Genomic DNA, 17930 nt, shown 5'->3' on the forward strand with positions numbered 1-17930 from the left:
TAACTGAGGAACTTCTAGTATATTGGCATACACCAGCAGAAATGGGGGGAAACAGCCTGTGCTAACTCACACATGAATTATGAGGGAAATACAGTGCACATGTGTGAAGAACAAAAACAAGATGTCATTCGTTGCAGCAGTGTGAAAGACACTGGCGAAAAATGCCAGTACAGTGGCCGATAAAGCTATGGTTCCTTAATGGAACCGGTACTGCAGTGTGAAAGGAAATTTAAAAATCGGGACAGAAGTGCTACCATTTTAATCTGCAAAACTGATGCAAATCCACATGTGTGAAAGCAGCCAAGGGCTGCATTCCATGGGGATAATCTGTGGGGGACCACATGCTGCCAGTGAGTGGGGACAAAGAAAAAAGTGGACAGGGCTCGTTTCTCTCTATTTTTGCCACCTCCTTTCCTTCTTCCTGCCATCCCTCCTCCCCCCCCCCCCATTTTCCTTCTCTTTGGAATAAGAATGAAACCTGTATGAAATTAGGCTGAGGACTGAAACTTGCCTCTTCCTGATCTGTACCAAATTACTATAGAGGTGTCCCCTGATCAAGACTGAAATTGGGCTTAGAAAGCCAAACTATCTCCGTCAAACTCAGAAAACAGCTTGGTTTAGTCTGAGCCCAATTCTCAGACATATCATATCTGTCCTCGTCTGTGATTATCCCATTGGAACCGTGATGAAATCCAAATATTTCCATCCCTCTAGTTCCCACCTATCTTCCTGCAAGCTTTCCCCTTCCCCATCCCAACTTACATGGCTTGACGTTCCAGCTCTGGGCCAACTTTGACAGGTAAGTAATCCCACCCACTGTGAATCACTTGATGTCATAATGACATCAGATGATTGACACCTCGTAAAGTTCAAAGGAGGTTGTTATAACTGCTGAACAGCTGGTTGCTGGTTACAGCAACTTTGTTTGAAAAAGTGCTTTCAGCACCAATCAGCACTGGGAATGTGCCTTCAAAGAGGCTTCCTGTAACTAATGATCAGCTGATCATCGGTGACAAGGAACCTATCTGAAGTCACTGCAGAGGGGAAAATGCTCCTAAAAATGGAGAATTTTCTCCTCTGCAGAGAATGCACTTCCTCCAGCTGTGCTATTTCTTCTTGTAGCATTCCTGTCCCTCCCCATTCTACAGAAGCTGCTATTAAACAATTATTAGAGTGTTTTTTTTAAAAAAAAATATAATAGTTGTGCGGAAGATGGCAAGTACAGCTTGTCATGTAGTGGTTAGAAAAACTATTCCTGCCAAAATTCCCACTTCTACATAATGGTCCTCTTTGCATTGAATGATTCAGTGGTCCAACATATGTAAGTAAAATGATCTGAGATGAGTTTCTCTTTCAGAAAAGAGTGATTATGAATCTCTGAAATTCATGCAAATATACTTTGCCACAGAGATTTCTGCTTTGAAGAATCTCAGAAAGGAACTCAGTGGAAAATCCGAAGGAAATGATAACACTGGCAGGTTCAGGAAATTTTTAATTGTATCTGGCTGAGGGATCACTAACTGCAGGAAAGGTTTGCCCACCAGTCTACTGATTACCATATTCATCAACTGTTGTTTTTTCATGTGCCCTACACATGTTGCACTCTTCAAATGTTGCCAAAACCATCAACTGCATCCTAAGATTCCTTCATTTGAAATGACATTCTATTAAATCTGCTACTGAGTGTGAATCCAGGTTGTCAGCAATGAAGGATTCAGCGAATGCTAAATCTTGTTTGTTACTCACAACTTAGAGAATAACAAATTCCATTGTTTGTTTTACACTCACCCATTTAGAACACATAATCTACATTACACTTTATAAATAAATACTAGGGGTGTGCAACCACTCTGTGCTTGAGGCTGAATAATGAGGGAAATTGGGGTGATTTTGAATAATTATACCCCTCCCTGAATCAAATCATGTCAACAGCCTCAGATCAGGGCTCCCATAAAGTCTCGTGATGCTCTATTGTTCTGAATTCTCTTCTTTTCTGTACTTTATATCTCTTTGTTTTTCTGTGCCTCTGTTTCTCTATTTTAAGTCAAAGGGCTTATTATCCAGATACTTCAGCACTCCACAGGCAATATTAGGGACATCCTCATCTTGTAATGTCTATTGGATAATATCCCTTCCAATAAAAAAATGCTGTGAAAGTTAACTGGCTGGTATGAAGCTACTATTAATAAAACAAATACAAGCAGTAATATGCATTGCTTGGCCACCTCTTAATTATTTTAAAGTAAGAAATAGTAGGAGATTAAAATCCCTTCCCCCTCCTGAAAATAAGGGATTTTAGATTATTAGTTGGCCTAATAAAGATACTGCCCTTATATGGATAATGCAGGAATTTGTTTTACTTTCCCCTTACAAGTCCCAAGACTTGCAATTTGGCAGGCTTAATCCACTCAAAGGGGCTCCTGTGCTTGCCTATATCATCTGTGTCTGCCAAAAGGGGAATAAAATTGTAGCCATTTTTAGATTCCTCATAAGAGTGAATAGAGAATGCAGAGTTTTGTTTTATACAGAGTGGCTCAGAACAGGGGTGTAGTAGTCCAGGGTCTTTTTTGGGACCAGAATCCCAGCAGGGTCCCTGTGTTTCCAGCATCCTATGAGCCAATCAGCTTGAAAGGGAAATGTGTTAGCTACTGAGAAAAATCTTCTAACATGCATCCTTGAACTTTCCTGCTGACTGGAGCCAATCAGAGTGAAAGGAGGGTGAGTCAGCCACTGAGAAGGGTGTTCTCAGTAGCTAACACTCTCCCCTTTCATGCTTATTGGCTCCAGTCACCTGGCTGACCACTGTGAGAACAGGATGCTGGACTAGATGGGCCACTGGCCTGATCCAGCAGGCTCTTCTTATGTTCTTATATGATGTCTAATGTGGGAGAAGGCATTAATAAGGATGTTATTCTCAACCCCACAGCAAAAAAGGGGAGGGTGTGTGGATATGACTAACATGAAGGAACTCTGCATTTCTGAATTTGCTACCATACTACCCACTATACTGCCACTATAGAACCCAAATCACAGATTGAAGTAGACACAGCACAAAGTGACTCAGAAACAGGTTGGATTATTATTATTGAGAGATACAAGGGGAATCTTGGGGCCCATATACAGATCTAGTAAATATTTCTCACTACTGTACTCATGGTATATACATCTCAGTTTGTAATTTTGATTGAAACATACCGATCTGAATGCCAGTATGGAAGTTGTAAAATATATGAGTGAGTGTTTAGGGATAGATGAATCAGTCTGTTTCTAGCAGGAGTGTGGAGGATCCAGTTTGGATTAAGCCTGAGTACTGAATTAACGCAGGCCACTTTGGAAGTATTTGGACCTTCTCCAGAGTGAATCAAGTAATCTCTGAGTGGTCTGAATTGAAGAAAGCTTGCCCCAAACCTTTGGAGTTTTGAAGTTTTGTAGCTTATTGGAGCAGCTGTCAAATACTCTTTGTGTGTGCCTATGTGTGCCTTTAGAGCAATCCCTGCTCACACTATCAACATGAGCAGAGACTGCCATGTGAGCAGACACTGGGACTTTGACGGTTATCCTGATATACGTGCCTTCAGAGCCTTTATCTTTCCCCTATGAAAGTCATTGGAGAAAGCAGAAAACATATTTCTAACCTTATTTTTTCTCAAAATACTCATTTAAACCCTTTTTAAAATATTGTTTTGAGCCAAGAATTCCATCAAAACATTTGAAGAGTGTGAAATCTGGCAGATACCTTGTCTGCACATTAATCTGGGGGATGCAGGTCAATTCGATTCAGCTTGGAATTTGCACATATCACATTCCTCAAGTATTTCTAGGAGCAGCAGTCTAATTCATTCCTGCCTTAAAGCAAACCCGCTGGGTCAAGATAGTCAGTACATACTAGTTCCAATTATACTGAATCTTGCACACAAGCAGAAGTTCCAATGATGTAGAAGTATACCCATAAGGCGCTGCTCATATGTAGGCTTCTTCAGTGCAGACAGATCTCTGAGAGCAAGGACAGCAGAACCACCATGCTCCAAGCAATCATGTTAAGAAAGCTATTAACTGAACTAATTTTAGATTGTTTTTATGTACAGATATTCCAAGAATTTAGACTATCTATCAAAATACACCACAGAGACAAAAAAGGAAAGAAAGAAATCAATAAAATGCTAATTTGATTGTGGGAAACTTGCATCCTTCCTGATGGTATCAGTCCATGCTTGGACATGAGCATAATGTGATACAATTACTACATGTTAAGTTTTGCAGAGAAGTGTGGATTGGGACGACCCTTTAGGGAAAGAAGGAGGGCGGGAGGGAAAACAGAAATGGATGAAGTGATAGATGTGGACAGGGGAAGTGATCTGATCTGTGTTAAATGGGGATAAAAGCAAGAATGAACAGAGAGATGGGGTGGCACAGAGATGAAAAGAGTGATGCAGTACTGCAAACTCTGACTAGTTTGGCTCTGACTCTACTGTGGCTCTAGCTGCACCCACACCTCACTCATAAGGGACTGCAGCTCTTGACAGAAGAAAGGTTTCCTACTGGGCATGTACACAGGCATCAAGATATTCCTTTTATCTGTGCTTTTTTAAAAAATCCTATATTGCTATTGCTAATTCCAGAGGAGGACAGTGGGAACACCTGCGTCTAATTGACTGCGCCCAGCCCACAGATTAGCTATGAAGGCTTTGGAACTCCCTTCCTAGGGAAGCAAGAATGGCCCCCTCCTTGCAGTCCTTCCGTCGGCAAGCAAAGACTTTTTTATTTCAACAAGCCTTTGGAACTGAAAGCTGTTAAGGACAGGTCTTGAAGGGTGCTGCATTGCTGTTGCCTAACTGTATTATTTTAAACTGAGTTTGAATTATTTTAACTATATGTATGAATGGTTTTAATACTGCAAATTGTTTAATTTGATTTTAATCTAGACTTTGTATGTTTTTAATTATATGTGTGCTTTTATCTGGAAGCCGCCGTGAGTTCCAGTTTTGGAAAAAGGGCGGGGTAAAAATAATGATAATAAATAATAAATAAAATAATTAAGGTTGCTGCAATGCAGAACCTTTGGGGTCTCCATGAGGGTATCACCCCTTTAATGTTGAATTTATTATCCAGGAGAGAGAGAGAGAGAGAGTGTGATGTTGTATTATTGGGTTATAGTTGAATTGTGCGTGTGCTGCCCAGAGTGAGAGTCTGGGTTGTCACATTTTTGTATGCTTCAAAGATGACCAATACCACTCAGTATGAGAAACTGAACTGGTATTGAGTATGGGCCTACCTGGGTGAGAGACGGGAAGGGAGTGGTTGCGTTGGCTGCTATGTATTTTTGTAGGCTAAGTGTTTGTTCCTTATGGTGGTTTGGCTGGAGATAAGTTATCTGTATGGTTTGTGGGAATGAATCAGAGTGGGATTTAGACATGGAGGACTGATAAGGACATATTTAGGAGGGATTATTGGGGGGGTGTAGCTCCTAGTATAGTTTTTTTAACTAATGATGCTGTTTTGGGAGTTTGTATTTTGTATTTGATTCTTGACTCATAATGTTTATGTTTAAGAGAATATATTTATTTTTCTGTTAATTAAGCTGTTTTGAATTTGTCTTTTATATTTGGTCTGAATTTGTAATGTTTTCTTTTAATATTTTGTGATGTTTCGTTCAATGTTTTAATCTAGGTTGTAAACTACTTTGAGATTTGTTTCCCAGATAATATAAATGACATAAATAAATAAATGTATGTTTCTGAGTTGCTCCAAGTGCTCTCCACTTTGATCTGTAATTTGGCTGCTCAGCCATTTCATATAAAACAGGAGTGGGGAACCCTTGTCTCTCCAGAGGTTGCTGGACTATAACTCCCATCAGCCCCAGCCAACATGGCAAATGGTCAGGAATGATGACCAAGTACATCAGGTAGGCTAGCCTCTGTAGTTCTTTCACTTTAATCTGGGGTAAAATGGGTTCCTATCAGACATGTAAAAACTCTTGCTTATTATTTCTGCAGATATTTCTATCTCACTGAACAATAAGATTACATTTTCAAGATGCTTATTCATAAAATGTGTCAGCAGATGCACATGACCATTTTGTATATAAAATACACATCTATGAAATAAAATGTTGCATTACAAAAAAGGACACAAATAAGTGGCATTACACTGGCATAAGTGTGCCTGTAAAATGTTTAATATATCTACAAGAATTTATATAAGCAAGGATCCAAAGATCAAATATCTACAGGGTGTTCAATTGTGCTTCCCTGATGCCTGAGAAACAAGTCAGGATTAAATTTATACTAAAATGAACCTTCCCCGTCTGCTCTCACTGTCCCAGGAGTCAACTCCCAGCCTTGAGCAATTGATCCCAGCAAATCCTGCTTTGCCAAGGTTGTGCACACTCACACCAACCCTGCAAGGTAGTAACTGCTACCACCCTTCTAACTGGATAGCTACTCTGGGGCGAAGGGAATCCCAGAGACCAGTTAAAACACCAGAGCTTCTCAGGACAAGAGTATAAGAACACTCCTTGCCCTTTCCAAAGCCTCAGGTAAAAAGTTCCTTTCGTTACACGGTAGTTGTAGTCGAATGGCAAGGACTGAATTTAGGAACTGACCCCTCTCTCTGAAATGAACACACGTTGGTTAAAGTAATTAAAGTTTATTAAAAAGAAAATAAGAAAAGCATAAACGTTTTACAAATAACAAAGAGGTGCACAAAATAAGTTTAGCAGCAAATTGAATCCTGTTACCATACACCTCAAACAGGGCAAGGTTTGGTAAGAAAAACAAGTAAGATAGTTTTTCGCACAAATCAAAATAACAAAGCTTTCTTGCCTAAGCTATACTTACATACCATAGGATCTATAGATGAATAGCCTTCTCCCCTCAGGGATTTGTGAGTCAGGATGGAAATGGAGCCACCACAGAACACCACCAAAGAGACAAGGTGGTGCTCCGAAGTGGGACACAAAAACCCAAAGTTCTGAGCTCCTTCTTATGGAAGAAATCTTCCACCCAGCTGGAGACAATTAACCAATTAGGATTTTATCAAAAGGATGAAAAAACTATGTTCCCACAACACCAGGCGCCTCCTCTTGGTTTCCCAAGGCAGTTCCTTGAATTTTATGGCCTTGACGGAAGGAACCAGGCCCCTTAGGTGTGAAGCTAGCTTGTAATCTCATACAGTGTCAGGCCCAGGATGTGACTCAGGAACCAGACCAACGGCTGTAGTTAATTTGTGTTTTATTAGGGTAATGTCCAAACAAAGACTGCGTTTTCTCATGAAGCAATACAGGGATACAGGTCCTGCGGCATTGGGAGAAAGTTGACAGAGCAAGGGACTTCTTCCCGCCTGTTCTTTAAGAAGGGGCCAAATGGGCGCGCAATCTTTCGCTCCTCCTTAACTGCCCCTCAGGTACTGCCCGCCTTCCCCCCCTTCTCTCCTGTCTTTTCAGCTGTGAGGGGGGAAGCATCACCCCCTCCTCTTCTGAAGTTTCCGATTCCAGGATGGGGGATAGGGGAGGGGCTGATGGTAAACTGCCTCCCCGCTTTTCGGCTGTGAGCAGCCCTCCCTCTTTCCCCTCTTGCTCTGAGCCTGAAAGAGGGGGAGGCGTGAGAATGTCCAGGGAGGGCTCAGGCTCCCCGTTGCTAAGCGACCTTATCACTGGCAGTTCCTCTGTTTCGTCTTCGCTCCAAAGGGGGGAAGTTCCTCCCCCTTCCCTCTGCCATCCATCTGAATACTCTTCTCCCAACTCTCCGGGATCCAGCTCCCCGGGATTGGGACCCCAGCTCTGCCTTCCGACATACAGCTGGGGTTGTAAATTGCCAAGTCACAGTGATGAGACAAAACTAAACATTTAACTGCCTACTGGCAAGTTACAGAAAAAGATGTCAAGGGGGAAAATCCCCACAAGGCTTTGGTGTACAGCCATTTTAAATGCAGGCCAGGGCAAGGCTGGCAGGCTGGCACTACAATCCTAACACCACTTACCTGGGAATAAGCCTAATTGAATTCAGTGGGACTTACTTCTGAGCAGACGACATGGTTAGGATTGATGCCTTAGATAGGTTTATGTTGGGGCATTAGCCACTTTATTAATTTTGTCTTTAAGGTGCTAACTGTTCTGTAAGGTTCTAAGGCTAACTGTTCTTCTTGTGGCAAAACACTAACAGGGCTACCCCTCTGGAAATTCATTAACTTTGAAAAGGAACACACGGGGAAGGTAATTGATTTGTCAATATCTGTTGATGGATGAGATATGCATGTCTATCATGCTCTATGGTATAAGCAAAAAATTATATACATCAGTGGATGAAAAAATGGAAGAAAGACTTCTGTACCTTTTGTAAATTTGACTCATCAAGACCACAATACGTTATTGGCAGTGTACAATGATTTCAGTGGGTCTTGCATAGGAGACAATTTCAAGAAGATTGTATCAAAGCAGTTCTTCACAAAGCTCTTTTTATAAAAGTTACTTTTGCAATGCAGTCAAAATTTTAAAATTACAACCTGTTTCCCCAAGGCATGAGATAATTAAAACAGAAGATAATGCAGGCACATTTCTCAATATTCTAGCTGATTGTTGCCAATATTGAGCTTGCTGTAAATTAGGTTGTGTACTTGGATTTAATTTGTTACTGATCTTGGAGTAAATTGGCAGGTACAATAAGGGAAGTTAAAAAAAATTCTGAGCCTATGGTTTTAATTTTTAGCTCTTAAAAAAAGCTCCTTTTTTTAGGACAAAAGCTTGAAAAGTTTTAATTAAGGGTTCACAAGTATCCCTTTTTTATCGCTAAAGTGTTTGTGAACATTCCAAACAAAAATGCAAAAAGCACTGAGATTTGCATACATTCAACAGTAAAGCATGTAAATCTCTCAAAGGTGCTCCAGAGGTGTTGGCTGCAACCAGTGCCTGTGCCTCTCCCTTCTCCTACTTGAAAGCAAAGATGATTATATTTGGGCAGGCAAAAGGGGAGTCAGAATTGGAGCTGCAAGTGCCTCCAGTGTATTTTTCTTCTGGGATGGCTATACATCCTTCTCAGAAGGAAAAGAGCACTGAATGTGGCTCTAGCTGAGGTAGAAAATCCTTAGGTGAGGAGTGGCTGAGGAGCCTTGGGGCATGGACTGGCTGTGGAATTTGCTCAAAGGGTTAAGGTGAGCACATACCTGTTCACCTTCCTGCAGCAAGGACCATGTTTGGCCCAGTCTTGTTCATGGGAAGGGCTGTTCACCTTTACAAACACCTCTTCTCAAATGTTTGCAATATGCCTTGTTTTACCATGAAGAGTTCATAGGGCAATGTGTTTATGAAGTCAATCCCATGTTTAAGTCTCAGGTACTAAGAAGAGAGAGAACCAGAAGTAAACTAACATTAAAAAAAAGGACAAACACTTTGTTATTATCATCCTTTATCTAGAAGAGCTTTACTTGAAAAAAAATGAAATAAATTATGAGATGTTTCAAAAAATCAGATTTATTCCATAAATTTGTACTGTTTGTTGCATTCCCACTTAAATGGAATAAAAATAATAAAATCACATCAGGAGGGAAGTCATCAGGGGGGAAGTATTTAGACTGGTAGAAAATCTAATACATGTTTTTGTCATAATATGGCTGTTATCTATGCATGTGCCTAGGCTTCAGATGAAGTCACACTAATCCACAAACAAGTCCTATTTTATTAATGCAGATGGACATCCTTAATATGTATGCATTCAGAATTCCATGTTTGACTACCATTTCTTCTTGTTTCAAAAATGTAAAAAATGTTTTGCACTCATAGGACTGCTATGTTTGTATGTATCATTTGTTGTTTCATCACCATGGTCTGGAAGCTGGAATGAGACTGAGCTTATATTAAATGCAGCCATATTTAATTTAAAAGTGAATGTGCTAGGGTTGCCAGATCTCCGGTTTTCGCCTGGAGACTCCATATTTTTGGGGTCCCCTCCAGGTGTCCAGGTGAGTCATCCCAGTCTCTGGACTCTCCGCTTTTATTCTTTTTAAAAAAATAAGTTCCTAGGTGGTCTGGTTCAAGAGACATACACCAGAACATCAGCTGCCATTCCTGCAATTTCTGTTAAATGAGCTCGTAACCAGCTGCTCTAACCCCACCCTTTCAGGTTTGTAGCCAATAAGTGAAGTCAGGGTTGTGATTGACAAAGGAATTGTTGACTTCCAGGCAATAGCTAGAACCCATTGCAAGTCCAGAAAACTATTGTCTTTCCAACTTGTCTGAAAATCTCATAAATAGAGTAAGTTTATAGCTTTCAGCAGTAGCAAAAGTCCTTTTCTGTGCAGGTCAAGAGATGAAGAACAAATAATCACAGCAGGATCTTGCCAGACAATTGTTTACTGTAAACAATTTTATTTATGATTACAATAAAAGTGTACAAGCTGGGTGTGACGTCCTTCCCCGCCTGTGACCACTAGTGATGTCTTACCACTGTCAGGCCCACCTTATGATGTGCAGCCCACCTCTGGTCACCCCCAGTCAGGAACGTCAGGTTTATTTTTACCTTTCACCGCACTAGCACAGATCTCAAAAGATCCCCCTGCTAGGCCACTCTACCCAACACTCTGTATCCCTTATAGCCTATAGACTGTGCCTTAGTCTCTGCCTGTCTATCTCGATACCTTTTGTCTATGGGCAGTGGCGTCACCAGGGTTGGTGTTACCTGGTGCGGTAACTCATGGTGTCACCCCATGGACCTCCTCCCGTACCAGACCATACAGAATCCTTAGTAATGTTTTTTGTACTAATGTTACTCATAAATCGTAATTCCCATATATCACTCAATGTAATGGCAATAGCAATACCTTCTGCATGCAAAAGAAATACTACCACTGAACTACAGTTCTTCCCCTATCATGCTTTTGTACTGTCTGTGATTATTCCATGTGGATTAAAGGTATCTGTAAAAACAAGATTATAAATTTACTGCCATCCTTGGTAAGTATGATGACATGTATGATCATGTCTATCAATTTCATGGGCATGTATCCATCTGTTTTTTTCTGTATGTATATTTCTCTTATACATATTCCATCACATACTCAGGAAGCCTCTGGTTTGAATCTTACCTTTGACATACATCTGGATGAAATAGAAATGGACTGCCTTTAAGTCGATCCCGACTTATGGTGACCCTACGAATAAGGTGTTCATGGTAAGCGGTATTCAGAGGGGGTTTACCATTGCCTCCCTCTAAGGCTAGTCCTCCCCAGCTGGCTGGGGCCTGCTCAGCTTGCCACAGCTGCACAAGCCAACCCCTTCCCTGTCCACAACTGCCAGCTGGGGGGCAACTGGGCTCCTTGGGACTATACAGCTTGCCCACGGCTGCCCAGGTGGCAGGACACGTAACCCCTGAGCCACGCACTGTGGGGTGATCTTTAGCTGGCCCTTGATACCCAGGAGACATGAGCGGGGATTTGAAGTCACAGACTCTGGATTCCCAGCCAGGGTCTCCTCCCCATTACATCTGGATAATGTGTGTTAAATTTGAAAGTGCTATAAAAATGTTTACTACTACTACTCTTTGGTGCTGGTTTTCACTCTCAGTTCTTTCACATGCATGCACATTATCAGCTTGCAACATGCATAAATTATGCATTTACAAGACCACTAAACATAGATTAATCACCTGTCAGATTTAATGTATGGGTACAAAGATAGCTATTTTCTCCTCTTGGACCACATAGTTCTGGATGAAGTGGGGATTGTAACACACACAACAAATTACAGAGCAAACACATACTATACAGATTGTGACACAAGTTTCCATAAACTAGAGCCCACTCATCTTACCCACAAACTCATGCCACAACCAGTTCTATAAACAATTATTGTATAACATTATTATTATTGCATCGAAAGTTTGTATAGGACAAGAGAAGTTTCTAAATAAAAATAGGATTGTACACACATCTGCTTTTTAAAGGACCACAAGCCTCTTCTACATTTGTTGAGCCAGAACAGGGGATATGACAGCAGAAACAGGGTCAGGTAATTCCTCACATTACTTAATATGATGTATGAGTTTAGGGTTTTATACACCACAGCAGTTCTCCCAGTCCCAGATCAGTCACACGCATACACTATTAATTTTAGCATTAACAGCATGTACGCCTTTTTTAAAAAAGCAGTGTGTGTGTGTGTGTGTGTGTGTGTGTGTGAGAGAGAGAGAGAGAGAGAGAGAGAGAGAGATATTCGCTCCCTTTTCCAAATACACACACTCATTTACATGCTCCCGGGGGCCGCTGCTCCACCCGAGCAAGGGAGGGTCCCCTTCTGGGCAAGCCTCGCCCAGCGGGAGTCTCTCAGGAGTTAGGACAAGCCAGCCCGGCCTGGGCCGAGGGGGAAAGCGGCACGCCGGGAGGAGGCAGAAGGCTCCCCGTGCAAAGCGCCTTTCTCGGGCAGAGGAGGAGAAGGTTGGCCGCGGAAGGGTTAAGGAAAGTGAACTGGGCTCCTAGAGAGGAAGGGGATTTGGGGTGGAGGGCGGGTGGAAGCTGCGTCCTCCAGTCCAGAACGACTAGAGAGCCGCTTCCCTGCCCGCCCTGTCCGTGGACTCTTTGGCGACGGGCTGCGTCGGTGCTTCCCTTCAGGGATCCGGTGAGCTCCTCATAGCTCAGTGAGAGACGCAGGTGGCGCGGTGGCAGAGCAAGGAGTGGCCCGCTCACTTGCTTACTCTGCTTACTGGGACGGAGGAGTTCTTGCTGGCTAGGGGGGGTGGCTCATGGTGTCACCCGGTGCGGCCCGCACCTGCCGCACTGCCCTAGTGATGCCCCTGTCTATGGGTATAGGTAATTCCCAACCCCCCCTGCAGCCTCTTGCCTCTGAAGCTTACAGCTCTGTGTTTCGCTGTGGTACTGGATACAATATCTTTTCCTCTGCCGCTGCCACCATTTGATACAATTACTTTTCAGCCTTGGTTACTCTGCCATCCCCCCTGGTCTGTGTATCCCAGCTGAAGAATCAAGCTTTTAGTAAACCAAGAAATATTTATTAAGCATTAGAAACAAGATTACTTAAGACTTTGTTGACAAGCGTATGGTTTCATATATGTTCTCATATGTACTTTACTTCTTAATAATTGCCTCAGAACTCCTATTTCACTCTCTCAACAGCCACCTTCTACTCTCCACACCAACCTCTCCAACACACCAACAATACACCACCAAAACACCACCACCCGATTCAACTGTCATCCTTCCATTTATACTCCCAGCCATTCAAATGCTCAGCCAATCATCCAGCATTCTACAGCCCATGTACTCCCCCTCCTCACTCACTCCACTTACCATATGTCTTATGTTATACCAGCACTTACCATATTTACATTACAAATCAGGAACATCACACCGGGTTTTTTAATTACTTGCAAAAATAGTGTATTATATATTTTACCTTTCAAAGTACAACGTACCTATGCAAAATGCCTGTGTAATACTATCTTGTCTATGTCATTCTGATGTGTTAAATCCTGATTGATAGATGCTAAAGTCTTTGTCCTGAAATATATAAAAACCCCAGGCAACCAGTGCCAAGTTGCAGTTCTCCATTCACTAAGGGAGAGACTGACCAAGTGTACACTTGTCATCCAATAAAGGCCTACCTTTTTGCTGCAAGCCTGTCTCTTCAAAATTTTTATTCAAGGACTCCCAGCAAAAGACCCAAAGGAGGAAAATTTCTCCAACACTCACTTTTTTGGTAGTAAAGCTGCAATGCTAATCCCACATACCAAGAATAAACCCCACTGACTTCAATAGGACTTGAGTAGACATGGTTAGGATTGTGCTGTAAATCAATTGGGGCTTTTGAGTGAACACAGCAAAGGATTGTGTTTGTACTGTAAATCTTTCTCTCCCCCTCCAATCCTATATGTAAAGCATTTAGGCAGGGTTTACATAGATACCACTGCTTTTATTTTGTCAGGGACATCATTCCATAATTTGGGGGCCACCACTGAGAAGGCCCTCTCCCTTGTTGCCACACTCACAGCTTCCCTCGGAGGAGACACTCGGATGAGGGCCTTGGATGTTGAGCGTAGTGTACGGGTGGGTTCGTGTCAGGAGAGGCTTTCCATCAGGTATTGTGGCCCCAGGCCATGTAAGGCTTTATAGGTTAAAACCAGCATTTTGAATTGAGCTCAGAAACATACAGGCAGCCAAGGCAAGCGAGCCAGAATCGGTTTTATATGTTCTGACCATCTGGTCCCTGTTACCAATCTGGCCACTGCATTTTGCACAAGCTACAGTTTCCAAACTGTCTTCAAAGGCAGCCCCACGTAGAGTGCATTGCAGTAATCTACCTTGGAGGTTACCAGAACATGGACAATTGAAGCCAGGTTATCCCTGTCCAGATAGGGGCATAGCTTGGCCACCAACCGAAGTTGGTAGAAGGCACTCCGTGCCACCGAGGCTATCTGAGCCTCAAGTGACAGAGATGGTTCTAGGAGAACCCCCAAGCTATGAACCTGCTCCTTCAGGGGGAGTGCAACCCCATCCAGGACAGGTTGAACATCCATCATCCGGTCGGAAGAACCACCCACTAGCAGCATCTCAGTCTTGTCTGGATTGAGCCTCAGTTGATTAGCCCTCATCCAGTCCATTGTCGCAGCCAGACACTGGTTCAGCACATTGACAGCCTCACCTGAAGAAGATGAAAAGGAGAAATAGAGCTGCGTGTCATCAGCATACTGATGGCAACGCACTCCAAAGCTCCAAAGCTCCGGATGACTGCACCCAGTGGTTTCATGTAGATGTTGAACAGAACCTATCAAACCATCCACGTCTTGCAACAAATTCGGCATCCTTTGCTGCCTCACCTTTCTTAGCCTTCAGGTCATTGAATAGGCTTAAGGCCCTACTTTGAATCATTGCCTGGCTTACAGGAACCTGGCATGCAGTCTGATTTTCTATCCAAACTATTAAGAGTCTCTCCATGTCTGCAACAACGCTATCCCTTTTTCTAATTTTTGTTGTGTTCACTGGCGTAGCACTCTTAACTTCTGCAAGAATTTTTTCTTTGCTGTTCATGACCGTGTTAACTGTAGTTCGAGTGAAGCCTAGCCTTCAGCCTATCTCAGCTTGAGAAACACCTTCATCAGACAGTTTAATCATTTTAAGCTTCATATCTAAGATAAAAATTTACTACTTTTCTTTGTATCTGCCATTATGTACTGTAATACTGTACAGTACTGTACTACTGTACTGTACTGAAGGCAAGGGATACCAGTACCAATACACACACACACCCCACACACACTATTGGTAGTCACAAGCCAGCAGTGGCAAAAGCCAGAACTAATGATGAGCAGAGACAGAGAGAAAAGTATTCAATTAAAGCAGGAAAGGAACATGGGACAATTGAGAGGTATAAAATGAAATCAGGGGGATCGAAAGAATTTTTTTATTTTTTTATTTTTTATCACAATCAATTAAAGCAGGAAAAGAAGATGGGACAATGGGGGACAATGGGGGACAATGGAGAGGTATAAAATGGGACAATGGAGAGGTATAAAATGAAATCAGGGGGATCTAAAGAATTTTTTTATCACAATCAATTAAAGCAGGAAAGGAAGATGGGACCATGGGACAATGGGGGACAATGGAGAGGTATAAAATAGGACAATGGAGAGGTATAAAGTGAAATCAGGGGATCTACAGTACTGTAAAGAGCACAAGGTGCCCCCCCACACACACAGCTGCCACCAACCTAGGCTGGGGCATGCAGAGCTCCGATCGCTCTGTACTGTACAGGGTAAAGTACAGTACTGTACTGTAGTAATTTAAAGAATTTAAACAATTTAAAGAAGATCTGTAAACGAGAACCTTCAGGTCAGGTCAGCAGTCGCTCTGATCGCTCTAAACGCTACAGGAGACGACACTTCGCAACGCATGTGGCACGTGGAATGCAAGTTCGGGCGTTCCATCAGTGTCCGTAATTGCAAAGCATGAGTATGTTAAGTAGGGTATGGTGGAGTATGGAGCATGTCCGTAATTGTGAGGGTCCGTTAAACAAAGGTACATAAATCGGGGTATTCCTGTATTGTTTAATCGCTCTCAGCTCTGGGGCATACCATGGAGCCGTACGTGCTCTACACAGGAGAGGGTGCTCAGGAGCAATTGTGTCAACCACCCGGGTCATTTCTACATTCCACAGGTCAACCAGGGTTTCGACAGGAGCGCCAGCCCTATCAGTCAGAAAACTCCCCAGAGCCCTTTGGAAGCCATCCGGATCCATTAGTTTCTCGGGGCGGACCAACTTAATAGATCCCCCACCCTTGCAAAGGGGAAAAGCCGCTGTAAGTCTAAACTTCAGCAAGCAGTGATATGTCCATGACAGAGGGACTGATATAAGGCCCCCCACATTCAGATCACCATCCCCATGTCTAGATGCAAAAACCAAATCTAGAGTATGGCCTGCTACATGTGTTGGGCCAATGGCATATTGGGACAGTCCCATGGTTGTCATGGAGACAATGAAATCCTGAGCCACCCCGGATAAGGTGGCCTCGGCATGGATGTTGACATCCCCCAGAACCAACAGTCTGGGGGATCTCAACAGTACACCCGAGACCATCTTCATCAGCTCAGCTAGGGAGTCTGTTGGGCAGCAGGATGGGCGGTACGTCAACAGAATCCCCAATCTGTCCCGCTGACCCAACACAAGGTACAAACACTCCAGATCAGTAGTTACATGGACAGGGTGCTTGCAGAGGGAGATGGAGCTCCTATAGACCACAGAAATCCCCCTCCCTGACCCTCAGGTCTACCCTGATGCTGAACCAGTTATCCTGGCGGGCATAGTTGGGAGAGACTGACTTCTCCCTGCTCACCCACCCAGGTCTCGGTTATACATGCCAGATCGGCTGCCTCATCCACAATTAAACCATTAATACCTTATTGTGCATGGATCTGGCATTTAGCAGCAGCATCCGGAGGTCTGAGAGCTGGCTGATAGGGCAACCAACAAACCTGCAGGTGTGGGGAGGACCGGAACAAGGCACAGTCGTTAACTGCCTGGGCCACGTTCCCCTTACCTGGCAAGTCCTCCTCACAATGCCATATCTCCCTCAACCCGTCACTACACTGATTGGGGGCCCCTCAAGTCTCCCCACTTGGCTCTGAGTCCTCTCTCCCAGGCACATGCTTCAAGACCCACAAAAAGCCAGGCAATCTGCAAAGCAGGAGCCACCTCAGCCAGCCGGCTTATGTACCCCCTCCAGGGAAGGGACAGGTGGACGATATCAGCAACAGCTGGCTGAGTGCCTGTGGGCCTGGGCCTGCAAGGCATGACCCCTGCAGAGCAGAAGTCCAACAGGGAGAGGGTGGTGGTGGTAGCCGAGCAGCAGCAGCAGCAAGCAACCAAGCACGCAGGCAGACAGCAGCAGCAAACGGCTCTCCTTCTTCCCTGGGCGGTGGTGGTCCCCTTCCTCCTGCAGGCCCTGGGTCTCTGTATTTACTCTACTTTAACAATGTACTCTTTGCTGCTGATGGGTATTCAGCAACTGTTTCTTGTCAGGCTAAAGTTTAGATCTTACTGAAAAGTAGGTGAGCAATCCAGCTTTCTGTGCAGCTAGCAGAGGGTCTAGCAACAGCTGGAAAATGTTGTTTCTGATGGCATGATCTTTAATATTTAACCACATCCTCATACATAAATTGACTCCAAATGTTAGATGATCATATTCTTTCTGATGTAATCTGTCGGTCTAGTTATGTTACCTCAAGCAACCTATATTTCTCCCACTTTTATGAACTGGATCATTCTTGAAGTGGCTGATGCCATCAGGTTCAGCAGTTTCATGAAATACTTATAGTGCAATATATATTTGTGTGCAATGCTGGGAAAAAGTTAAATAAAGAAAACTAGTTCGCCACACGCATCTCACACACTACTTTATATTGAAAATATAATGAATACATGTTTAAACAAACTC

The 17930-nt window shown here is 43.2% G+C and overlaps 1 protein-coding gene across 16 annotated transcripts in view; it reads right to left on the bottom strand.

Moving 5' to 3' along the window:
- The window catches only part of PTPRD (protein tyrosine phosphatase receptor type D), a 2140456-nt gene that overhangs the window by 1628875 nt on the left and 493651 nt on the right, over nt 1–17930 (bottom strand). The window contains exon 5 of one of the 16 annotated variants that reach the window (XM_061629610.1): nt 9157–9328. The exons of the other annotated variants lie outside the window; for them this stretch is intronic. The gene's annotated coding sequence lies outside the window, so the exon portion shown is untranslated. The remainder of the gene's footprint in view (nt 1–9156; nt 9329–17930) is intronic. 16 annotated transcript variants of the gene reach the window in all.

This window comes from Rhineura floridana, chromosome 1 (assembly GCF_030035675.1).
Source record: "Rhineura floridana isolate rRhiFlo1 chromosome 1, rRhiFlo1.hap2, whole genome shotgun sequence".
Lineage (NCBI taxonomy): Eukaryota > Metazoa > Chordata > Lepidosauria > Squamata > Rhineuridae > Rhineura > Rhineura floridana.